The 27,755-nt window shown below is 35.6% G+C and overlaps 1 protein-coding gene across 1 annotated transcript in view; it reads right to left on the reverse strand.

The window, feature by feature from the left end:
* LOC117323374 (synaptotagmin-7-like) overlaps nucleotides 1-27,755 on the reverse strand; it is a 99,265-nt gene that overhangs the window by 23,446 nt on the left and 48,064 nt on the right. The window lies entirely within an intron of this gene.

The raw sequence follows: 27,755 nt of genomic DNA on the forward strand, positions 1-27,755 counted from the left end.
AGGGAACTGGCATCTTTCAATTGTTATAGTATTCCTGCAAAGTGAAGCACGGACGACAGTTGTAAAAGGCTCTCAAAGATTCTTAGAGCGAAACAGTGGAAACTTATAGTATAGTTGTAATCGACCCCGACGTATTCCAAAAACATAATGTCTTTGCAAAATCTGGCTATGCGAAAGCTTTAAAATTCCCTGTCTCAAAATACCGATGTCGAGAGACACTATGTAATTTGTAAGAAAGTATTTAACCAACCATCAACAGAAGCGACACCTAGAAGCTATCAGCACGGATGTAGATTTAATTTTACGTTGAATTGTTTTCGTTGACTGTATTAACAAATTCTTATAGCCACCATCCATCCATAAACACATCTCGAGTCTGTAACTACGATTTCTGAATATAACAACTAGACTCCATGTGCCGTCACTATGTTCAAAATATCCAATTTAACCAATTGCATTTAATGTGCAAGGAAGCGGTCGAAGATATGTGATTTCGTGTGTGTGGGAGTGATGTCCCCTCGGTCAGTAAGCATTTCCTCGTATAGTGCTGCGCTAAGCCATCTCATGCTTACTTTATGCCTCAGGCCGTGGTAACATTACTAGAGAATTCTGGGTAAAGATTCTTATATATATGTGCAATGTATAAAGAACTATATATATGTGCAATGGACAATTGGTATCCTAGTTGTAATTCTGATTTATAATGGGTAAAATACATTTTCTAGACCACGATGTCTGTAGGAGGTATAATTCAAATACCAGAGCTTGTCAACATATGTCGTTTGAGTTTTTATGTTTGTTTATACTAGTTACCGTTTTCGATAAAGCAAAGGTTCATTTTTTGAACTGTCTTGTCTCTATAGCATTAGTTGAATATATCGTACATGTGTTGTTTACGTAGTTTCACTATCAGAGACTATTTCTTGAAAACGAGAAATTACTTAAAGTCGTTGCATGAAGCCGCAAAGAAATTTTATCCGAAACGAGTCAGAAGAAAGCGAATGTACTTTTAGCATATGGAATATATTAAGGAATAGGACGGATTTAACAATGTATTTATACTTTCTATGAAAAATTAGAATACCGAAGAACTATGTCAGTGAAAACAGTTTCAGTTACAATATTTGATTCTGTGCTTGGATAAATGTTTTTAGTGTAATAATAAGTATACGAATATCTATACTAAAACTGTAGTTTTAGCAATATCACAGCTAAAGAAGTACTAGAACACCAAATCCGAGGATAAATCACACAATAATCAAACGTTAGCCGATGAAGAAGCTTTTTATCAAAGCAACTATTTTCTTAAAGATATGTTATTCATCAATGTACACATACTCTCAACACATATGAGGTAAACAAGCATCAAATTGGTAAACGGTCAAATCTATGTCTTAACAACTTTGCCAGAATCGCAGTATGAAAAATAAAACAAGCATCGTGGACTAAAATATCACCCTCCCAATCACATTAACTTTTGGCCAAAGTATACTGGTTACACATAGAATTGATTGCCTCATCCGACGCTCATGAGATGTTGAAACACTTTTCACCATATTTATACAAACTTATTGGCGAAAATGACGAGCCAGGCCCTTATCTTCTCTTTAAATTGATCAGGAATATATACCCGAATAATGTATTATTCTTTCTAGTTCCTTATGTATTGCATATTTTTATTTTATTTTTTTTTGGTTCTGTTTAAACGACTATATCTGTAGATATCATACACATTAAACAGTGATTTACTCGTAAAATCAGTCTGAGAAATAGCGATACCCGAGACTACACCGTAAACATGTTCTATAAATATATGTTTTGAGTTTTAAAACACTGTTATGTGTGTATAGATTGCTACACGGATAATGTCGAATGAAGTCCCGTTGATCAGCGTGCTGCTTACGAGCGGATTTAGGTATTTACAAACCATTGTTGAGGACACTTTTCATTTTTGTAAAGAAAGGAAAGTCTTAGTTATATGAAACATCTTTTTTTTTTTTAAATATTATTCATGCTTACATTTTCCAACAGTAATTTTTACAGTTATAGTCGACGCAATTCGAGATGCTCGTTGTCCTAATCCAATATGGAAGTAAACTGAGTATGTATACCTGCAATAATGATACTGTGTTGGTATTGCCACGTCCCACAGTTAAGAATAATAACCATTCATGGACGATGTTAATTAATGTTTACATGAAACTCCAACCTCCTTTACTTGCTGACTCGGGTTTAATGCAAATATGTGTCCAATGGATAGCTCTGGAAGCAATCACAATGCCCTTACCCAAACATATATATGTAACCACTACAATATCCTTTGACGTTACAGAAAAGTTTGTGAAACACTTTAACGTTAGCATATATATCTATGTAAACATTTCATTTACTGGAAACACACCCACACTCATTATATGATATAATTTGCACTCCAATATGGCAGTACACAAAGCGTAAAGCTTTTCAATGATTGGCTGAAGTTATTAAACAGGGAAGTAAGAAGTTGAAATAAACATCAGGTGTTGTGATAAACTTGTGACATTTAAAACCAATATGATTCAATATTAACAGTTTGATTTGTATAGCAACAGCATATGTTGGGAAGTGCTTGATGGCAGGGAAAGTCCGTAAGGGAAAGGCGTAAGTGAGCGGATTCATCTGAACTGGTTTCCATGAACATTGCAGACGTCCGTTCCTAAACAAATCCGGAAGACGAGAACGGACACTTTATCTGATGAAACTGACGATGTTGAAGATGATGATTCTGATAATGCTGTACAAATTGTGCAATAAATTATATCAGACTTGCAAAATTGATTTAGCCTGAATTCTTTTATTGTATATCTTAACGCTGGATTTTCCTTAATAATTGTTTTTATTAACAACATATATTTATACTGTCACTGTATTCCAAGATTTTGACAGATGTAAACAACCACGTTATCCATAGCCAAAGCTATTTAACTTAGTTGCATCATCACGTGATTATATAATTGAGCGCCCATACCCAAGTCACGAGATCGCTATGGATACCGCCAATCATGGCGCCCCCTACCCAAGGCACGAGATCGCTATAGATACGGCCAATGCTGAAGTCTAGGCGTCCGTGGAAATGAATGAATGTATTTTTTCTTAAGAAGAAAAATCGATATCTGCTGCAAAAACATTGCTTACTAGTAAATAAATACGGCTACATTGTCGTTAGGGTGAATTATTAGCTTGTATCTTTCTCAATTACAAGTAATTTTCTCTTCAACTTCCAGCTGTATTTATAGACAGAGTAAATAGGCTTCCTCTCTAACAGGCCATTCTGTATCACTCCTCCAGTGGCATTTATCAACAAGGTAGCAAGACTCACTCTGAAAACGTTCTACTGCAAACCTCCTCCCATCACAACATAAACATGGCCATGCTCATCTCAAGTGATTATTGAAGAGTTCTCACGGTTGTTCCAGAATAACGGGTGTTTATTACCAAACAAACATTTCATGATTGAAGCGATTTAAATGAAAATTGATATGTAAAGATATGTTATACATATCTAAATGTACTGAGCTGAACGAACAGTTCCAATTGGACGTTACCGTCATACTACAGTGGTGTAATTTCTTTAAAAAAAATGAGAGAAAATTATATATATGACGGATCAAAATGTATTTCTTTGTCATAGGGAACATGGGGGACATGTAAAAATGCAAACCGTAATGGCCTAGATGCAGTTAATTCAATCAAAGATTTCTATTTCAATAAATCCAGGCCCTGTGCTATTTGCGTCAAATAAGCCTTTGGAACCAAATTATGAATGGAATCTAAAGTACAAAACTTCTAAAACACCGAAATACAACATACTTCGTCTTTGGCAGAAACCATGGAAAACTAATTAATTGTATTCGCCTTCGTGGTAAAGAAGAGAACAAACACAAAAATATTTGCGTGTGTAAATAGAGACAGCAAACATCGAGAAAGGACGCCACTCGCTGACGACTCTTACCTTTTACATAGTTAATGACGCTAAGTGTAACTTAAAAGAACGATTTTAATTACTCGCTGCACCATAAACAATTATATACACTCCTTTGATTTGGAATGTATTTCACGTAAAATGCAAAATAAGGAAAAAAGAAGTGTTACAATATTTTGTCCGATGTATCTTTTTTCCTTCGTATATCTAAATGACTATTTTCTTACCTTTACATCCATAAATAGAGGCTATGTCCCTCGCCTGAAGAATGTTGACATGATTTCTGTCGCATATCTAAATGACTAATTGCTTTGTCTTTTAACATCAATAGGTTTAGAGGTTATGTTCCTCGCGTCATGAATATTGATATTTTGTCCGTCACATATCTAAATGATTGATGGCTTTGTCCTTCGAGCTTGAGCAATAAAGATAAAAAGAACTCCAACAACGGCAAGTCATGTTCACCTGAATCAAAGCCTCTAACTGTGTCGTGCGTATGTACAGCGACAAAATATCAATCATTTTTACACTGACTATTATGGAATATTATAACTAGTTTAAATATAATCTAGTAAGGTAGAAGCTTTACAATGTACAGTTCCATGATTCATGTTATACATCTATTATTGCGTATGTGTATGCAAACTTTCTCCAGGGTACCCCAAGTATAAGACCCTAAGGATAGCCCAGGAGTGCTAACAGTGATCAAGAAATAGAACTTTAACTAGACCAAGACATCTGCACAGAATCAGTTTTGTTACCATACATTTTCTGATCTTTAAATTCGGCAATATCGACGAAATGTTTCTAAAACACATCTTGTTACACTTAAATGGGTGCATGTGCTCGTGTCACGATCCACACGACAAAACCTGTGGTCACTGATCGACTGCCATTAGCATCACTCACGCACTCACTCACGCTCTCACGCACTCACGCACTCACTCACTCACCCACTCACTCACTCACTCACTCACTCACTCACTCACTCACTCACTCACGCACCCACCCACCCACCCACTCGCTCGCTCGCTCGCTCACTCACTCACTCACTCACTCACTCACTCACTCACTCACTCACTCACTCACTCACTCACTCACTCACTCACCCACCCACCCGCTCACTCGCCCGCTCGCTCGCTCGCTCACTCACTCAACTCATTAGGATTTTGATAAACATTTGCAAAGATGAAATGCAAAAAAAACCCAATTTATTTCCAATAAATCATTCTTTGTAAATTTGGTTTTAACCAATGGCATTTACACCAATGATAAAACATGGTAATACTCATAAAAAAATAACATATTATTTGATAAACGTTTGAATTGTGTGCTAGTTGTATATGTTCAGAGCGCAGTGTTCAGATTATTTGTGATTGGTACGACTGTGTATATATAATGATACTGCTGTAATTAAATGCAATCAAATGTTACTTTGAAGACATTATCTTCGATAAGGTTAACACTGGCGGAGCCTATGAAAAATAAAACAATGCCAATAGCCTATCATTAGTGATTGACAGGGATGCTGAAATGCCTCGGAGAATACCAAAATGATATGATCAACATATGACATGATAATAGCGAGAATTGAATAAAAACCTAACCTTAAACAGCAAGTGGGTAGAATTTCCAGACATATCCTACCTGAGCTTGTTTTGAATCGAACGCACGCCGAATGGTGACGTGTTTACACTTCGTCCTTGTTCATGTAATCATTTCAACAAGATTTGGATCGGGAGTGACGTTATTGCCGTCAGCCTTGACGCCAAACTGGCTATCACAATACTGTTAAATGCTAATTTTCTGCATAAACATTTCAGAGACGAACTTTATTGATTCTGTTGATGTAATGAATTATTCAGCGTGAAGGAAAATATATTTTAAGGATTGGCTTATATTTTAATAGGTTGCGTTATTTGATTTAAAAAAAACCATAAATAGATATGAAACATCTGCGGCTGCAGACGTATATACCTGGATGAAAAATACACTCTACTGAAAGGTCTTTGCCCTACGCTCGAAGGCATATAGTTCTCGACTGATCAAATTCACTATATTTGAAGATGCTAGATGCTACTCTCAAGATAAAACAAAGTTCTTCGAATGTTAAGTCCTGAAAATTCTTAATTCACTATCACTATATACGGTATTTGTATACGATACGTCTTTTTTTGTGTGCATTTCTTTGTTACTTGCATTACCTGTGGGCACAAACAATCATATATTGTTCGTTCGGACATAGATTTCATCAATAAATATTGTGCATGTTTTTGATGTCCGTATGAAGGAATGCTCCTTTAAGCCGTGGCGCATGGAATGATATGGTTACAACGGGCATAACGCTGAAAGGACATACAACGTACTTCATCATTTTATGACCAATTACAGAAACCATGAGTGGTGTTCATTTTACAAATACAGAATGTACAAACATTTTGTTATTCATCAGATCGTAACACTGTATTCAAACATATATTATACTAACGAAGCCGTTCAGAAAGACGTTGATATTTGTCAAAATTCCGATACGTCATATGTATATGATACCATTGTCAATGTTTGCTATGATGTGGACGTAAATTATTTTAAAATCTAACTGTGAATGGCTAAATAGCGATATCATTAGTTAATCACGTGTCCCGCCTGGTTAGTAATCGTGTTACAGTGTTAAGTGTGTACCTATTTCTAAATCTCGCTTATGTTTCCATGGCCAGCAATGAGGGATGGTCGACGACGTTGCTTTATTACGTTATATGGGACGTTGACGCGCATCCTAACCCCCTGTCTAGCTCGTCCCACATATGCTCTATTGGGTACATATCTGGACTGTATGGTGGCCAATCAAGAACTGGAACGTTGTTTTGAGCCAAAACGTCATGACAAACAATATCAACATGGAATCTCGTGTGTAGCATCGGGCGGGGTCTCTATCGACTAAATTTTAACCGAAGAACATTTTCACACTTCGAGAAGGTAGCTTAGTGTGGAATTTTAAATGAATTTAGACCTCGTGTCTAAAAGCTTTGTCAAAAAAATCGGACCAGTTTTTATTGAATATGTGTTCTATGTAATTCTAGTCATGTGTCTGTGCTTTTATAATATATTCTCAGTCGAATGAAAAACTTGACCACTCAAATTGTTTGGGGAAAACCGGAAAAGTATTATTTTTAAAGATCACGTGACCATTTTGAAAACGAGGCAGCACCAATTGTAAACACGAGCAGACGAATGGGGGACGAATACGTAAACATTGTCCATGCCGAAACGTCTTTTTAACCCAAACAAATGCACACGTACAGATAATCAATCATACTCGAGCTCGCAAAGTAGGAATGGCATTGTCACATTGTCGATTACATCATGAAGTCACTGGTTCCAGCAGTAGACGATTCAGGCGGGAAGCCATTTGTTTACAAGGAAGCAACGCGTATTCGATACGATATATGGCGTCTAAAATAAAAAAAAACCAAGACATATCTACATTGCTGATGAAGGTGAAATGTTATTATTACTAATTAACATCCATATATATAGTTTTCAGTGAAAACTGTAGGCACTGTTGATAAATTGTTCACTTGAAATATTGACTAAAAAATGAAACTGTTAAGGTGTTATTTCCTATATACGGTTGTCCCTGTCAGACCTACATTTCGTGTAATCTCGCCTTGTTATCGTTATGCAGTAAAACACTTCTTTACATTTCAGTGTATACATAAGTAAATGATATTCTACGGGCATTTATTTTCACGGTATATTAACTAACCATGAATATAGCGAAATAAAATACTCCACGAAAAATACCAACTATACAGTATACAACTTTAACATGAGGTTTTGTTCAATGGTTGAATGGTACAGGAAACTACCAACGCTTTATTGTATCCGAGCTTAATTGATTTCGTGTTTTGACCTGCAGCTATTACTACGAAGATAATTATGTCTTTCCACTCAGCAATACATTATAGACTCGAACAAAATTTACACCTCCCCCCCCCCCCCCCCCCCCCCCCCCTCTCTCTCTATCTCAAATGTCTGACGCTCAAATTAGTTAAAAAAATGTTTACAGTTGACTTCGTATTCGCGTTGGAATTTTGAAATTGAGGAAGCGATTGTATAATAATTGATTGTTAAAATACATTTGATTTTTTGAATATTGAAAATTAAATAAATGACACAATTTATATACACAGGAAATTGGGAGGAAATTGTCTTGGCTTAGCTTTTGAAAATCAAGGACGAATTGCATAGGATTGGATTCAACGGTTAGGGTAAGGATATCGTTTCACAAATTGAAAACGTCTGTTTTAAAAATTGACATAATCAGTTTTCACACATATTGTGTAAAGAAAAGAGATATGGCGCATATTTCTTTTTTCAATACAAACCTTAAATGCGAAAAAATGTGTGTTGTTTTTTTTAATTGCAATGTATAATATTTCAGTAAAAGACTGTAACATTGCATCGTCAGGCTATTTGAAACTTTCGAGGGGGTTTTCAAGCATAAAAAAAAATGGCATAGAGCGCATCGGAAGATACCAATTTTTACAATGTTCTATTTTAATCTAGGTATTAAGGACAACTAAAAGCTTGTTCTTAAAAAGTGGTCCTACCATGCGTAAAAATACCTTTGAATTTTTCTTCGTGGTATTTGAATGATTTTTTCAGCATTAAAAGCATACCTGATCTAAAGTATTTGGTATTAAGATAAAAATGTTGAGATAGAAAATTTTTACTTATTAAAAAAAACTTGATTTACTCCGTATCGTTTAAATTAAAACGCTAACAAAATACTATGTCGACAAGAGACATACATTGAAGGGTAGTGTCAAATGCCTATTTGATATACCATTTTTACTTTATTTTATATGGTACGCTCAGCAAGCCAATGACCATGGCGACCTATTTTGGTACTATGGGAATCACTGGGGTCACGAGATATTTTGCCTGTATTTTTAGCCTAGACTATCGCTGTACGTGGACTACAGGTCAGGATAAGCGGTTAACGATCATATTTCTTTATATTTACATTCTGTGTTGCATTTGCCTATATGTCGTTAGTAAACAAAATTGCATTCATGAGACTGTATACTACAATTTACAGTGGTCCGGTCAGTGTAGGAATACAGCCCAAGATGTCAAAACAATGGCCGTCAGTTACTTTCGGCCTAGAGAGCTTTAGAATGCTAACATTTCATACATAATCCACAACAAAAAATAAAGCAACTTCACTAGTTATGAGAGTAATATTTTATAATTAAAAAACGTAGTCAACACAGAATACCTATAAGTGCTATTCTTGATCTAGGAATTATCAAATTGTCAATGTCGCCACACTCACAGGGGCTCGTTTCCGAATTCTCAAAAATGCAAGACACGACAACAATAAATGTCAAGTAGAAATCTATTTATCGAAAAAATCTTGTAAAAAAAAAACCCGAGAATATCGACATGATTTCCGGTTGTGTACGTATACTGGATTTTAGTTTTGTAGTTATTCACTGATGTCGAAGGCCTTCAAAATCGAGCCACTGTGAAGTTGAAAATCGTCTGCTAAGTTAACGTTACCGACACTGATGTGACCGGTTAGACTGGAATCTGTTTCGAACGAAATATCCTTGGAATCGTTTTCACCCAGTGTCAAGACGACTTTCATTTAGAATTTAAGAACTGATGAAAATAACGTAAATCCAGTCGATAGAAACTTAAGTGTTTCCGAGAAATCGAGCCTGTCCTGTGCTACCCGTTCAAAGCCGCACCACTTCTAAATGTTAACCGTATATCATTGCGCCGAAAAACGGCTTGGATTTTAAACAATCAGAAATTATGCAATTGTGAATAATTTGACGATAACTACAAACGTATATGAAATAGAAAATAAAGCCAAATTTGTGCAAAACCATTTTATGGGTTCGATATTAATAACGTCACGAGGGACTATATTATTCCTTCTGGAAATTTCGGCTGTTCCGGTATTTGAACTTGATGACGTCAGTGATAGGATAAGCGGCAAATTTAAACGCATCATAACCTACAGTAAAAAAACAAATCTTTATGAATGTAAATATAAGCATTGAGCGGTTACCAAATGGTAGTACACAGTCGATATGAATATAATTTGGGTGACAGATAAATATTTCATGTCCTAACGGGCGACATTCTATTTATCTGTCACCAAAATTGTATTCATATCGACTGTTTACTACCATTTGGTATCAGTTCAATGCTTAAATAATGATGATAAATTGCTATTTTGTTGCTAAATGTGTAATTGTAATGATATAGAGGATGAATTTCACTTTGTTCTTCAACGTTCATCCTTTGTCGATTTAATGAGGCCGTTAATCAAATATTTTTTAAATGTATGTATCAATCACAAAAACGTGTTTAAGTTGATCTAATCAAGGTAAAGTAAAAATAAAATGGAACATGCCAAAATGGTTAAAATATGTTCAAAAAAGTACATGTATGAATATAAAAAACCTGAAATATATTGTTTAGAAGAGAGTCTAAGCGATTACAAAGAGGTGATTCTATTCTAACCGATAAATTGTATACATCTCGTGTTTTCCTGTGAAAGGACTTGTATGACACCACACTTAATAATTATCACATCGTTTTTTTTCAAATGAAACAATTAAGGAATTTAACTTGAATAGAACGATTCTAAATATCATTGTTTCAGTATTTCATGGAAGTGCCATTTAACCATCTGGAACGGAAGTTGCACACGTAACTGGAGAAACTAACATCAGGAGGTCAAACAAGAAGAATTTACTTGTTTTACATGTGGCTTTTTAATGATACACATGTGTTATATTCAGTATATATCAAAAAGCCATTGTGGCTTAAAAAACAGCTTTAGCACATAGGATCTATGATATTTTTTTTAAAACATGGTCTGTTTTAAATATACAGATTTTATATATTATCCTTTACCTTGAATACCACGCCAGATTTACGATATTGTTTATGTTGAAAATGAGTAGGTAATAATTATCGGTACGAAAACAAAGAGTTCGCAGGAAACAACAGTCAATATCTCCTTAATTACCATAATAACAATGAGGACAACTGAATATTATCGTAGATCTTATGTCCTTATAACTGATGCATTTTATATCTACACAACAATTGGTCAAAAGTTGCCTGGCAGCGATAACATGTTTGCGGCTGACCAGGGTAATTACTCGAGGACGATGGCAATAACATTATTATTATAGCGTTGTATAGCCTTATTAACAAGTCACTGTCTGACGTCATAAGGCTTTAAACGACTAAATAAGATTGGAGTCCATCTTGACAGTGCCTACTGTTCATGGAGAGAACATTCAATTAGAGGTTTAAGAGGACCCTTTCACTCCTAGCTAACATTTCGTTATTAATAAGCTGCACTAGACCTGTTGATCCAGGCTTTTCATTATATCTCCATACACCAGACCGTTCTCCCTTCAATTTCCACGCCGTCCTCTCACTAACCGCCACGACAGCATATATATATATACTAGTAGCGACATAATCTAGACTACATATGCCGTATATAAGAAACTTGAATTCGATTGAAAAATAATGGCGTCCATAGTCATACTTGAGTTCTACGGTACACATATTTATTGTTTCCCTCTTACACTGGTGTGGAGTCATTTGTCAACTATAAAAGTTAGGATCAACATCAATAATGTAGACCAGCTAATGCTCGTTATCTAATGATTTTTTTGTTGTCTACATAACAAATGGTGACCAAGCAAAACTCCTTTTCTGTCTTCGGGGCAAATGCTTTAATTCTAAAACTACCAAATATGTCGTCAAGTGCTGCTTATCTCGGTCAACAATCCAATAGTAAATCTCGGCTTCCATAATTTCTGTCTTCGAGGCAAATATCATGTCTAGGACTGCAATTCTATCAACCATATATTCCTTCTCAGGACATGGAGATCCCCAATAGCATGTTTGACTCCACAAAATCAAATTTGGCTATTTGGTTCAAAGAGAAATGTTTATTTGACATACATAAAGGTTTTGACCTTCAAATTTCTGAGAAATAATGCTTTGACTTCTGAAATTGCTAAAAAGTCAACTGGAAGTCCTGCCTTCTATCTTTCTTGGTCCACTATTTCTATCTTGGAACCAAATGTTTGATTCTTTGTACACTATTTCAATCGACGGACGAGAAGGCTAACATCCATGTTCTGTTTCCCAGACAACCATTTCTTTCTGCAATGCATTGTCGTTAGAATCAGCGTTTCTTACCTCAAAATAGAAAATTAACATCTGTCTATTTCTAGGAGGCAAATGTATGTCCTCAAGATGAATTCGTCCTAAGGTCCAACTACCTGATATAACTGACGAGTCCCAGAAGGACGAGACAGCTGTAGAGCATAGTTCAATATCTATCATCTGGATTATATTTTACATATTACATATTACTAATGTCATAGCTAAGCGTGTTAATGACTAGTGAATCCAATCCCATGCGTTCCATGAGGAAAAGTACAATAGTCTCCCCCCCCCCCCCCCCTTTCCTCAAAAACATATGTTCGTGCTTTCTTTTCGAAACCTAATACAGTTAAGAGATAAAATATAACTCAACATTTGCTAATCTTGTTTAAATGGCATAAGCCTTTACCAACCCGCCCTCACGTGCTTTATATCAGCTGCAGTGTTATATATATAGACAGCTGTACGGGTCCAAAAGCTCGGTTTATGTTGCTTAGATAGGTATGTTACCTTGTGTAAGGATGTTTAAGTATCTAATGGGTCTCTTAGCTGTCCTCTTATTGGCATGATCACGTAATAGAATCAAAAGGGTCAAGTAAAGCATTGACGATCACAGCTCGTCCATCACTGCTTCGCCCGACGCTCTCATTGGGGAACCATAGCAACCATTGTTATGTTTCCTTGCAGCAAAAAAAATATATTGCCCGTCGATTCATATTCGTTTTGTTCTTTAAACGGTAACTCAATCTATGTAGGTTTTTTGTCACTGGTATTTTCCTCGTGTGAACGTCATCCATCAATCTAACTCTAAGACATCAAGATCAAAAGATGAAATTTTCCCTCCATCGCTGTGCCAAGCACAGAACTTTCCGGGAAGCCCTGGGAATTGAACAAACAACATCATTAACAGCTACTTTGCTAGGACGACCTTCCGCTTGCCGGAGGATTATCCGAGATTTGATGTCGCAGTTTCTTACCTGAGGCAGCATAACAAAGACATACACTCGCGTAATGGCATATCCGATTAATTTTGCTGTCAGACTTCGATTGTCGGTTTCGTTCAAGAATCTAGGACTGGTTGATACATACAGATATTGTCGAAACAATGGTTAGTAACAAAGGTCATAAAGGGCCTGTTACTAGACAAATCAATGTTTTTATACTAATTCGATTAGAGTGAAATATCTGGTAACTGGCGTCTATGTCGTTTGCACACGGCTGAACTCTATTCAACCCCAATCACACAGATATGTAGCAATGTAAATGTAATGTGATTAGGGAGACAAATCTGATTTCATTGACGCCGGAAAACCGATTAAACTGTCAGTTTTCTAATACAGTTTTTATTTTCAATAAGTGAAAGAACAAAATCTCGCATATACAAAACATCATTCATTAGTGCATGATGATATATAAAGAGTACCTTCCGCTTATTTGTCGTCTATTGAGATGCGACATGCTTGTGCAAACCGAACCGAAATTTTAACTGACAACTCATCAAATGGTTAAACTAGGAAGCAAATTACACACTCTTTACACTTTGTCTGACCCAAGTTAGATAGGAAGATGAGAGAAGCGGGATTTTTGTTCATGTTATACAATGCTTGTGTAATCCTGGTAAATACTAGCCGCAATATACCGCTCGGCTAGAAGGATCGATCGGTTGAGCGAAAGACTAGTAAGCCAGAGGTCCCGGGTTCGATCCCTAGCGGAGGCAGTGATTTAAATTTAATTTATCATGCGCTCTGTTACACTTGGATAGCTAAAAACCTGTTCAAGGTAGAACACCTTCGACAAAGAGTAATCATAGTCACTTGAAAATTAAAAAAAAAATTGCTATCGTTGCTCTTAATAGTAAGAGTTAAGTATAATACGCTATTCCAACTTCATAAATTGAATATAAAGTCAATCGATAATTACGAATGAAGTTGCATCCGTGAGCGATTTTTTTTTGCATTCAATCCCTCTAAATAGTACGTAACTTTCGGACTTATAAGCGATATATTAATGATGACGTTATTTTTTTCACTTGTAAGTAATAATGAGATACATTCCTATACCATGTGTGTAATTTTGCGATAAGCAGTGTATAAACTTTCTGCAGTGTGTGCAACTGTATTGTCAAAGAACTGATCAGTTGTTAAGTTGTATATATTCAAAATCAGACAATTATGCGGGTTTGAATATGACAAATTAATCTTTTTGAATGATAATTCACATTCTAACTGTGACACTTCGATTGTAGGATTCGTACGAATCACCGATATATATGTACCATGCAACCCCTTTGTAAGTGCACAAGGTTGAAAAGTGCAAACTGTCGGCTAAAGAGTCGTTGATCTGTGATACTATGTATGTCAAAGGTGGTTTTCAGGCAGGTTAAAGAAAATTTCAAGTTGTATGTCAAGCTTGACAGTAAAAGAGGTTAATATCATTAACACATTGGGTGACTTCCCTATTCTCACTTCGTTTCTTGTTTTGGCAAATCCTGAATAAAATCATTGAGAGTGCAGGGGTGAGGTAGAGTTTACTATGACGAGAAACAAAATGACATTTCCTAGAACAAAACATGTTCTTCTAGGGTATCAGCTTCTGCTTCATCGATAACATCTGCCATAGCAATCTCGGTCAAATATCAGTTTAAACCATATCTACATGCAATTTACCGTACAGGTACAAAAGAATGACTTATTGAAATGTACTAACCATGTGCGTAGCGAACTTTAGATTTGGTTTTAATCAGAGGTATTATCATTGGGTATTATTACAAATGACGACAATTTTCTGAAAATCGAGGATCATTTACGCTATGACAATATATCTCACAATGATCGACACGGTGGCTTGTTGACCAGTTCGTATAAAGGTGATTAAGATATTTCATTAGTTATAAATCATGGGTAACGCAGACCATTAAACTGTATACACGTAAATATATAAGAAGATTGGAGTACTACATGCAACATATCTTATTTATTTACATGATTTTAAATTCATTGAAACTAGAAAAATATCATTCGTGCAGGTGGATTTAAAAAACAACAACATAGGAACACGCGTTTACTTGATTGAATATTTACTAAAACGGTACATTTTCTGAAAGGGGAAAGCAGTAGTAAATCCGCCCAAACATTAAGCATATATTTTATATCTGAAATATTACTATTCATTCACTGAATATTCCCCTTCAGAAAGCAATTAAGTTGTGTCTACAAATGTATTTTCGAACTTTACTGGCTTTCACGTATGACCAAATCGGTTTATTTTGGTTTTAAATATGTCGTTACACTTTTTGTACGAAAATAAAACTTTCGACATGTCCACGTCAACATCTCTACTTGGCTCATAAAAAAATCAACACCTGGTTATAATATGACATTATAATGCATCTGGATTGGACTTTAGATTTACATTACGGGTTTTCATCAATGAGGCAGAGGACGGTCACCCTTGTGGTGCATCTGGTCTACCCTTAGCTACACGCATTTCTACACCTACCTGTTACTTTTGCTAGTATAACTGTTGTCAAATGAGTATTTTATTAAAAACTGCTGCATTGTATGGAAGTAGTATATAAAAAATAACCCTTTATCCTTCCCTTCGATTCAGTTAGATTCGGTTCACCGAATTGCGATGTGTGTTTTTTTAACAAAATGATGTTTTCTTACCTGTCACTTGAAAAATGTAATAGACAATAACATGTAATAATGCATACAGGTTATAATTGTATAAAGACAAATGATCACTGATTAACTCTCTAATCTCTTACACAGAACACCTTTATGATTTTCACCTAATCCAAAGTACACGAACCTTGTTTATCAATCATATCATTCCACCCGCTCAATATTGGATTTCGACAACGCAATTTTGTACCATTTCGTATCGTGCTGCTATATTAGACGAAGCAAAGTAGTTTTTGGTGCTATCTGGCCATTGGGGATCTCATACCAGTCATAGCTTGCATTAATGCATGAGAGACCTTCTGAACAGTTTGGTTTACGAAGCTTAGCAGGTGCGACAGGCTTAAGCATGGGTCCCTCATCAACAGTATATATATGTGTGTATACCTGCCTCCAGCGCTAATCATGTGTCATGTGACCAGATACAGCGGCTGTCCAGGTCTCGCGCGGCGGGAAATCGCTCGCCAAATGATTGTTTTCTGATATTTGAAGGATGACATTTGCATTCTAGGACATTAACGAGGCAGGATGATATATATATATCGTGCCATTCGGGATGTTTATGTCACACTCAATGTAGTTGATAGAAAGCTTCAGATGTAAGATCAATCAGATAAGTCGACAAAAACATTGTCGTCACAAATAGCCACTCCTGGCGGCACCCATAGCCGACAAATCGATACGGTGCTATGGTACCGGTATATCTGAACACACTTTATAGATTTTATGTTATTTTTAGATTGAAAAGAACTAATAAAGACCTATTTATTTTTAATATTCAGAGAGACATATTTTTGTACGAAATTGATTACTAAGAATATATTGGGGAATGCGGCGTTTAATGTACAGATACTACAGGGAAACGTAGAGCATAAAAGGAAAGAATTGGAATATATCAGTTTCGCATTTGTCAAGATTGTATTTGAATGTTATTTATGAACATCGTTGAAACATGCATCTTTCTCTGTTGTATTTTGTTAAGCTTTTGGGTTTTTAACCAATACAGGAAGGGGGCACGATAGCTCATCTCACGTTATGATATGATGTGTCTGGTTTGAGGCTCCCTACCCGTGTCGGTTTGTGTTTCTCAGGAAGCTGAAAAACGGACCGGCCTATGCTGCCATGGTTGTATCCTTGGGCAAGACACTTTACCCTTATTGCTCTTGGTGGCATATAACGGGCTTCCTGTACAGTGATGTAGTAACCAACTACTTCAAGGAGAACCTGCCTCAAAATGACCCTGGCTATTCACGGGGCGAAAAACCTAGCAAACAAACAAACCATATAGACTATTATATATAACACATATGCGTTCCTGACACTTGCAGGCTTTGAACGAGTATACAATTAGTATCCCTTTGTGTTGTAGTTAAGCTGGATAAATTTAGGTAAATGGTAACATGGATACGTGGCCTTCATACATCAGACGAAAATGTGTTTTGTTTTGACGAGGAAAATGGCACATTATATTGATGCCGTTCGGGCGAGACAATAAATAGCGTCCAAATTGTCTATCAAGGTCAATCCACTCTAAGACCTCTTTACTCCCAAGTCAAAAAGATCCAAAAAAATTCAGTATGTAGATCGGTTAAATATCAAACATTGGGACAGCATGTGTTAATATGTGCTGATAAGGAAACTTAAGTCCGAGTACATTATGTAATGGAAGACATAATAAACAACACTGTGGAATTCCTATAAAGAGAGGTATGATAAAACATATTTACATACCTGTGGCAATAAAAGCTTACTGTTTAAACATAGGCATAGTATCTAATATCTCCTAACAGATAGGCCCATGAGTCCAGAATGTGTAAAGATGTAAGGTTAGTATAGTAGTTACGAATGGCAAAAATAAAAACAACAAACAAACAAACAAACAACAACAGCAACAACAAAACGACGACGATGTCAGAAGCATTTACAACACATTATTACCTTAACCGAATTGGTTCTATGATCGACTTGACGATACTAATACCGATTGTATGGTATTGTCGCATTCTGTTTATTACAATATGAATGCCAAAAGGGAATATCTACGTCACAGCGAAGAACGAATCCCCATGTCGAAGTTGCTAAAGTCTGTTCGTTTAGGACGGTAAATATCAACTGAATGTTGGGTTATTTTTTTGTTCGTTAAACATTAAGCAAATTAATAAATTGATAGATAAATTAATTGATAAAAAATTGATGAGGCGTATTTGCTAAAATAAACCAATCGATTTCATATTGCGGTTATTGTTTAAATAAACAAAAATCTTTCAGAAACGGGCATACTCATATATGCATGACGTCATTAATTTGGTTCAATAGTGAATCTTCTCTGCTCTTCATGAAAAATGTCGATAAATTTTGCTCTAAAATGAAACTATAAAACAGTTTTATCATAGGTAGTCAAGGATAACAAGACTTCATATTTTATTGCATATGGAGGGATCTTGAAATAAACAAAAACAAAACATTTCATCATTGTCAGGCAGGATTTTGCTCTGATTAGATTTAGTACAAAATTGTAACGGTTCCATTTTTTTAAAAAGTATTTGTCTTTTTTGTTACTAATGCTTAATCACATCTCATTTCAAATACGATTACATGTAATCAATTTCAATATCCTAGGGCCGTGGAGATATGAAGTCACCCCTTCCGCGCACTATCAATAACTGATATCATGAACACATATACCATGAACATCAACATGACAGACTAGCAGTATCATTAATTAACTTTGCCGAACGACACAAAAAAAATCCCTTGTGCAAATATTGTCAATAGGATGAGAGCGAGCACGTTTACACAACCGCAGTCACTGCGCTGGAGGATTGGTGCTAGGCTGTTCATACAGTGGTATATATATAATATATACCAGGTAATCGATGTGAACTGAAAATAGATAGTAGCTGATTCGAAAAATTACAATGTTTCAAACTAAATATAGTGAACAGTGGGTTTTAAGCCTTTGAGTGTTTAAGTGAAAATATTCAACACTGGCGTTGAAAGTTATTGTGTCTGAAACTTAAATTAGAAAACAATGGGCTTGGAAAAATTTTTTTAGCTTCATTAAAAAGGTCAATATTGGTTCTGAAAGTTTTTGTACCAGCAACTAAAAAAAGTGGACCTTGATGTCCTTCACCTGGTATGTGCTTATTATGACAATAGCTTAGAAATGTCTTATAGGTGCAACTGAATAAGACAATTGTGAGCGTCAAGTTTGTATACCGGCGCATCAAACTGTTTTGCATATAAAAATCAATCTAAACATCCTGCCAAAAATCAGCCCCTTTTCTACTATATGTATCAATGATGAGATAATAGTATACAGATACATTATGGATGTCTGTGCAATAATCAAGAATATTTGACACGAGGTACTGGTAATCAATCGATGTTTTAAAATTGCACGAGGCCGAAAAACCCATGTACCATGATATACTTGTTTTATTACATAATCACTAAAACACACCAATCTCGACTTTCCTGTAAGACTAGATGTCGCCATTCCTGTCGTCTGATAGTGTTGACATCTGAGTGGCTTAGACACTTGAAAGGGAAGGACTATATTCCGGAACGTCACGCGATGTACAATGGATCGCATGTGACGGTACAGTATTCATTTTAGCCTACACTAGTTCAAAATATAGGTAGGTCTGTTTTGTGACGGTCTAGAAATCAACATCTACACTCACAAAAAATACATTATGGTACATGTAGATCCAGTTTAATGAAACCATATTTGGTTCCAATACTAAATTGTTCTTAAACTTGAACTTTTGAGCATTTTTGTGATGTTATAAAATTAATGCAATTGCTAAACCTCAAATCAGAAGACTTTCATTTTTGCTTAGCTTTAAAACTAAAATACATGTTACTTTTGAAAAAGGCGTTTTGAATCTGGTGACATTCGAAGCGAGAGTCATGAAGAGGGGCAAATCATAATAGTCATCTTGGCCTTAGTGTAGACAGTCATGCGAGCGTTTGAGAGGAACTGCTGGCGTAATGACATCTGGGCAGGAAAAAATACAGTAAGAGGTGTTGACGATATCGAAAGTACCGATTGTTCAATCAAAAAAAAAAGTGGCATCGTACAGGAAGTGTGAGAGGAAAGAGGGCATTTCACTTCATCAACGAAACTTAATGTGTAATTGCAATAGCATGAAAGCAAATAACAGCACTAAAGAATCTATCTATTTAGACTCTAATATATTACATCAGGAGTCATTCTTCAATGCAGCTGCCCGTCATAGTTACACATTATAGGACCTTCATGCCAAATCGATTTCAGCGAATTCTAAAGAGTCTGAGTCAGCTGTACATTCCACTCAAGAACTAGGAACGTGTATGTTTATTCCTTTTGTACGACATGAAATGATTGGATTATTTAATTTTTACTACAAATCATAATTGTTTGGTAACAGACCCTATCAAATAGATGTGGCGAAAGCATCAAAATATCTCCAAACATCTTAAATCTGTAATAATTTTTGAAAATAGTTTGTTACCACTACATATTCCGCTGGTGAAAGCCATTGGTGTGACAAATAAAGATTTAGTAAGAAATACAAGTGGAGTACTCTCCAAGTAAAATATTGTCTTAAAGTAGCTTGCAATCTTATCTTATATATACAGATATGGATTTAGATGATGAACAACAATTTCAAGATATGTTTTTATCCAATCGTTAATACCGTTAAAGTAAAGTACATTGGTCTTATTTCGCAGTACGCCAGAAATAGACACTTTCAATTAGAAACATATACAGACAGGAATGGACGTGCTGCGGTTGGCCTCCGCCGGCGTCAATAGCGACACCAATAAGGCTACATTGACGATAATAACGTTATACAGTGGGATTCTTCTTCGCAACAGCTGAGTTTTAGACGCTACAAATATATTTCATCGCGACCTCCGAAATTAGACCTTCCGCTAACAGTGTGTACAGTCCTAACAACCTGTATCACATGTCCATCACAACACCTATTTAATGTACCTGTGTAATTAGCTGCGGTGTGTAAGTAATTGATATTCTAGTCAATTAGAGCAAATTTTATTTATAAACATGCCGATGAAAGTCGGACCTTATATGGTGTCTTTATTCTTTATGGACTTTCCTGCAGGTAGGAATACATCAGATTGCATCAAATTTGGCCTATAGCTGAGCGTGCGTCCACGTGAGTAAGGCGACATTGGTTCTGTCCTTGTGCCACACTCAAGCCTAAAAATAGCTTTCTAAGTTAAAAGTTTGAAGTTGGCGATAAACACAGGTTCGACCGTTTAAAGTAGCAAAGTGACCGAGGTGTGTGTGTCACATGTGGTGTCTGACTTATTTAAGGTATCCTGTTGTGAAATTTCAACGTTATACACATCCGTCAGTGGCCTAATCATACATAGACATCGTCCTGAAACGAACGTGTTGTGTCAAAAGGATTTTGACAATTACAAGCCAAAATCGCTTTCTCCATATTGTTCCAGTTATTATTCATCTTATGATAGTCCAAGTATGAGAGTCTGTTTTAATAATATTTAGCATTGTATATTTAATGCTAGGAATGTTGTGTTTAAACAAACATATATTATATAATGCAGGTTAATTTTTTTTAATGAATTTTGCCATGCCATTGGTACTGAATTGCATGACATATTGGAATGAGTGTCTTTAATTCATGAAGTAACAGTCCTAAACATCCATTCATAAAGGTGAACAGTTCAGCGCGTCAATTCATCAAGGTTAACATCGCGCCTTTTGATAAAGGTTAACAGTTCAACGTGTCCATTCATAAAGGTGAACAGTTCAGCGCGTCCATTCATCAAGGTTAACAGTTCATCGCGCCTTTTGATAAAGGTTAACAGTTCAACGTGTCCATTCATAAAGGTAAGCAATTCAACGCGTCCATTTATAAAACTTAAAACAGTTGGTTGTCATAAACCTATGAATATGTCATCGTCTTTCTAGACATATCTAAATCCACAACGCAGGATTTCGACACTCAACGAATCTGTCAACGAATATATATTGATTTATTATTCTTGATTTTTTGCCACTTCTGATTGGCTGAAAAGAGGTCACGCGACCACCTATAAAAAGCTATATTGACCGCTGTCTCCGAAAAAGTTTATAAAAAAAACTATATTGCACGGTTATTTTTAGAAAGCATCTAGATCAGACGAGTGCTTAGCATTTTGTACGTACGTTATTGATAAAAGCGTTTGAGCGACCTGAATAGAGTGTAAACATCAAAGATGGCAGACGACAACCTTTTCCCCAACTGTCTGAAGACGATATCAACAATATTCTTGAAAATGCCGACGCTGTTAACACGAAGCGAGCTACCAATACAGATGTGAAGCTTTTTCGCCAATACCTTACAGTCAGGAGCATGCAGGAAAACTTCCAGGAATATTCTCCTGTATAACTGGATGACGCACTGTCAACTTTTTATCTTGAGATGCGTGACAGGAAAGGGAAACTTTTAAGAAATAAACATTGTTGGCCTATAGAAGCGGCAATTAATTTCATATTGAATATTGTTGTCTAATTCATATTGGTCTTTTCATTTATCTTTTTGGAATTGATATCTAGAAACCAAATGACAATTACTTTGAACTAACGTTTAAGTCTATATCGCCCGCTATATATTTTTTTCACAAAATCAAGAAAAATAATAAATCAATTATAGCATTTAAAATTCGGTCGATACATGGTTATATCGTCAAAAGAAAAAATATTGACCTCGGACAACGTCCTCGGTTAATATTTTTTCTTAGGTTGATATAACCATGTATCGACCTCATTAAAATGCTATATTTGTGTAATATTTTTAAAAGTGAGACGCTTCCTAATTCGATGTTGCACTCTTTGTAAGAGTACCGTGATTCGTCTAGCCTAGTCAAACAATGAAAAACCGTCATATTTACTTCCATTTTATGGCTATTGGTTACATCTTCCTTTTTTTCGTAAATAAATGTTAATGATGTATTTGTATGATTTGTATAATTTGACACAAGCGAAATATTACGTCGTCCTAGGCGACGTGAATGTGTTTTTTCGTATATATCCAAAATATATTTGTCTTTGTTAAAACAAATTAATGTCGCTATATGGCCGTTATTTCTCGGTACATCTACAGTGTACTTATGTTAAGAGCCATCAAACCAAGAAATTTCACAGACACGACAAAATCTACACATCGTTTAAAGTATGTTTACAGACAAAGCATCAGATCGTGTGGATGACCTATTAAAACACCAGAAAAGTTTAATCGATAGAAACACTAGATAAATTCAATTAATTTAATCCAGGATCTGTTCAGTTAATAAACAACGGATAAGCTCATACAATGAGAACACCAAATAAGCTCAACCATACAACACCGGATCAACCAGTAAAACACCGGATAGGTTTATCAAATAAAAAGGAAACATCAGGAAACTTCAGCCAATAAAACAACAGATAAGCTCGTCCAATGAAAACACGAAATAAGCTCAGCCCCTTAAACGCCGGATTGATCTATCCAATTAAAAAAGGAATCTTCAGCCAATAAAACAACGGATAAGCTCATCCAATGAAAACACCAGATAAGCCCAGCCATTAAAACACCAGATATGTTTATCCAATAAAAACATCAGGCAAGTTCAGATCAAATAACGGGTGAACTCAAATGATAAAGGCACCGGCTACCCTAAACCATTGAAATAAGAAAGGATATTGATTGGATGACTGATTACTATAAAAAAAAGTCGATGAATGTCAACATAAAATATATCTCGAGAATATTTCACGAACAAGGTGTAATTCAATGCAGAAAATTTTCCGATGAAGTTCCAAATTTCTATTGATTTTAATACATTGTTTGGAAATTTAAACTCGTTGTTTGAATGTTCTTGATTACATATAAACACACTATAAAGAACATTGATGAATAAACAGACGAAATGAGAATGAGCACTCCAGGAAGTGGCTCGTAGTGTATACCAGTTTCTCCTGAAACTCATTTTAGTTTTTCAGGAAACAAAACTAAACTGTATTCCGTTACGGCAACTTCTTAAGGATTTCTATAGACTCTGAATTTCGTTTAAGCATCTAATAGATAACAAAAAACTGCAAACAGTGTAGTTGCACGACAATTGGCTGATTTGCAGATAAGTATTATTGGGTATATCAAAACTGACAGATCGAGTTGTTGTCCAGTTGCCTGCATCCATGTGGCACAGCAAATACTGTATTTGGAGAGATTATGTGATACCTTACTGTTCGCCTATCTTATCCTTTATATAGTGACTGCCTGACCGTGGCATTTGAGCATTAGACTTTTAAAAGGTTTGGTGTCTAAACTATAGATAGAAATGTCTGTTGGTATTCTTATGGTATTGTTATTTTTTCTCTGGTCGCTTTTATGACAGAATCAAATAAGATATATCATATCTATAAATGGATCTTTTTTGTAACATTTATGTTATGTATTTCTGTAACTGCCAACATGCCCAACCCTTTTTTGAAATGTGCCTACCGAGCTACGTTTCCGGAGCCGCCATTGATTAAGATTTTTTTTCATATAATAGTACGTATGTTTTTATTTGAAAACAAGTCAGAAAAAAAAACAAAAACAAACAAAAACAAACAAAAACAAACAAACAATAAAACAAACTTTTGGAGTAACAGAGTGTTAAACAGTAAATTAATGCATGTTTAAGATAAAGGATATATTATCGGTTTTATTTTTGGGGGTTTCTCCCCCTTTTTAAACACTGAACAAATTGTGTAATATTGCAGTCTTTTTAATATCATTTCAGAAATATTTTATTGTGCAGATCTTAGCAATTGTGCAACAGGCGTAGCATATACCAGCTCTCTCCCTGTCTTCTTTTTAAATGACTTCGAATGGAGAGATTCAAGAAAGCCTAATAGGAGCTCTTGTAACCATACAAACTTCATTTTGTGGGTTTTACAGATCATCTTATCAATATCTCATATTGTTTTGCTTATGTTATTTTTCGAAGGATGACCACCTTAGATGACAAAGACTTAAACATTCGGGTTGCACGAGCTTGCTGCATGCATGTTAAGATAGTACATACCTTCGACAACAAAGTCACTCGCCTTATCAAACCCTCTTAGAGGACCTATCACTGTCTTAAAGGAGCCAAGATCGAAATCAAAATCGAATTATCTGGTTAAGTGTCTGCTCTTTTGTTATACGTCATATATGTTCAATCTACATATTGTGTAACATCACAATGCTTTTCTGATTTTTGGGTTGTCTATAACTGATTGACGAAGTCACAATATCGTCTACAATTTTCCAAAGGAAAGAAAAAAAAACTGAACGAAGTCACGATATCGTGTCTTAAAACTTCCAAAGAAAAGAAAAAAAACCTGAACGAAGTCACGATATCGTGTCTTAAAACTTCCAAAGAAAAGAAAAAAACTGAATGAAGTCACGATATCGTGTCTTAAAACTTCCAAAGGAAAGAAAAAAACTGAACGAAGTCACGATGTCGTGTCTTCAGTATTCCCAAGGAAAAGAAAAAAAAACTGAACGAAGTCACAATGTCGCGTCTTAAAACTTCCAAAGGAAAGAAAAAACTGGACGAAGTCACGATCTCGTGTCTTTAACCTTCTAAAGGAAAGCAAAAACTGGACGAAGTCACGATCTCGTGTCTTTAACCTTCTAAAGGAAAGAAAAAACTGGATGAAGTCATGAGGTTTTGTCTTCAGTATTCCAAAGGGAAAAACTGAACTAAGTAGCGATGCAGTGTCTTCAATGTTCCAAAGAAAAGAAAACTGGACGAAGTCATGATGTAGTGTCTTTAACCTTCCAAAGGAAAGAAAACACTTGACGAAGTCATGGTGTAATATCTTCATTAATTCCAAAGGACAGAAAACAAACTAAAATTAGGCGTGTTTATTTTGAAAGATTCAATACAAAGATATAATTACACCTTACAGACATGCTAAATCTTTCTTCTTGTCATCAGAATTTCTGTTGTACCTTTTGTAAACTGGACAGAAAACAAACTAAAATTAGGCGTGTTTATTTTGAAAGATTCAATACAAAGATATAATTACACCTTACAGACATGCTAAATCTTTCTTCTTGTCATCAGAATTTCTGTTGTACCTTTTGTAAACTGAATACAACAAGGGGACTAATTGCATTGATAAACATCTTAACAATTCTGTATATTGACGTAAACACACAAATCAACCATTGTTTACTACCATTGTACAATGTGAGGATGGTGATTTCTGAATTAGAGGTAATTACCACACGATCGAACTGCTACGTCGGTGTTACTAGGAATGGTGGGATAGTTGATAAGGTGTTACACTTATTACCAGCCAATCTTGACAATAGGAGTTAATGAATCGGGAAATCAGACTGGATAAAAGACACACCGGAAGCTTAGGGATAACAATAGTCTTCGAACTGGATTGATTCCGGAGATGGAAGAAGGTAAGAACGTGGGCGGAAGGACGTATATTGACGGTTCCTTTGATGACTTCATTATATAAAAACAAGCGTATGTCTTACCAAGAAGTCCCCAACATGTTACATCGGTATTGGGGCATATGTGACACACATAGCCACTGAAATGATCAGACCAGATATTTCCGGAGAAAGAGATGATTTTCAAATGTCAAAATGATAAAGATTCAAGGTCAATAGCCATTTTATGTCCGTAGATATAATCCATATAACCCGTATGCTGAACCAGTTTAATGCCTAATCAGCGTCAGTATGATAGTGATATGATTTACATGGAATTATATTTATTATCTACATGGACGCAAGCATAGACATTCATATGTCATTAACCAAGTTCATCACAGGTTCAAGCTCATTAATTCAAATCAAAAAAGTTTTTTTTATCATGGCCATACATTTTAACTGCCAAGATTGATCATAATTTCAAATAATGACATTGTATCGCTATTCCATGCGCAGATTTCATTTTCAACATATTCGTAAAGAATCTTGTCAAATTGATAAAATATTGATATATTGTTTGAAAAAAGAATCCCTTCAGAATTTAACACTGATTTAAAAGTACAATACTCTAAAACTGAAGCAAAACTCAGGATTCCTATTTTGTATGTCTACATCGCGTAATAAAACTATGTATGTTATTAGTAATCGCACGCCTTCGATAATTCCTTTACATCTTAGTAGTCACGTTGTTGTTGTTCTTTTTGTTTCTTTTTCCCTTTTTTATCCTTTTCTTAGGGTAAAGTTGATTAGAATGAAAATGCTATATTTATTGTTTCAATACATGCAGTCACGTGACGACGTATGATGTCGTGATTCGGGATCGTGTGAGGAAAACGAGAAGAATTTCCAGGCCTTCTCTAGAGATTAAGAACAAATAACGTTTTTATCCCTTACTCTTCGGTACAACTGTTGGCATTGTGTTGACGACTGTTCAGGTGAACGCTGAAGATCTGCTGTGACAACCTACATACCGACCACACAACAGTTTTTAGTTGTCTGGGGCTATTTATGGCCCCGAGAACTATAGCCAGCGGTCGAAAAATTTGCTGTTTTGCACCTTGTAAACAGATTTTAAGCCTAACTGTGCATTCATGGCTGTAGGTTGTGATGCCAGATTATAGGTATTGTGAATACGTAGTTGCTGTGTTGATAACAATCACAATATTCGATATGAACTGGAATTCTTTTAATTTAAGAAAAAATAAGTTTTAATGTCTATTTTTAGTAACAACAGTGAAACACAAGCTATACCTCCCACTAGGCGACATCGTTTGGCCGAGATTCAGTGCAATTTGTGTACATTAGTGTTATCTGGACCATTGGCAGTATTAATTAATTTTGTCCAGGCAGGGCTTCAACCACTGCTCCCTAAGGTATAGTTTACACTGAAGGGGAAACACAATGTAG

This window comes from Pecten maximus, chromosome 3, assembly GCF_902652985.1.
Source record: "Pecten maximus chromosome 3, xPecMax1.1, whole genome shotgun sequence".
NCBI lineage: Eukaryota > Metazoa > Mollusca > Bivalvia > Pectinida > Pectinidae > Pecten > Pecten maximus.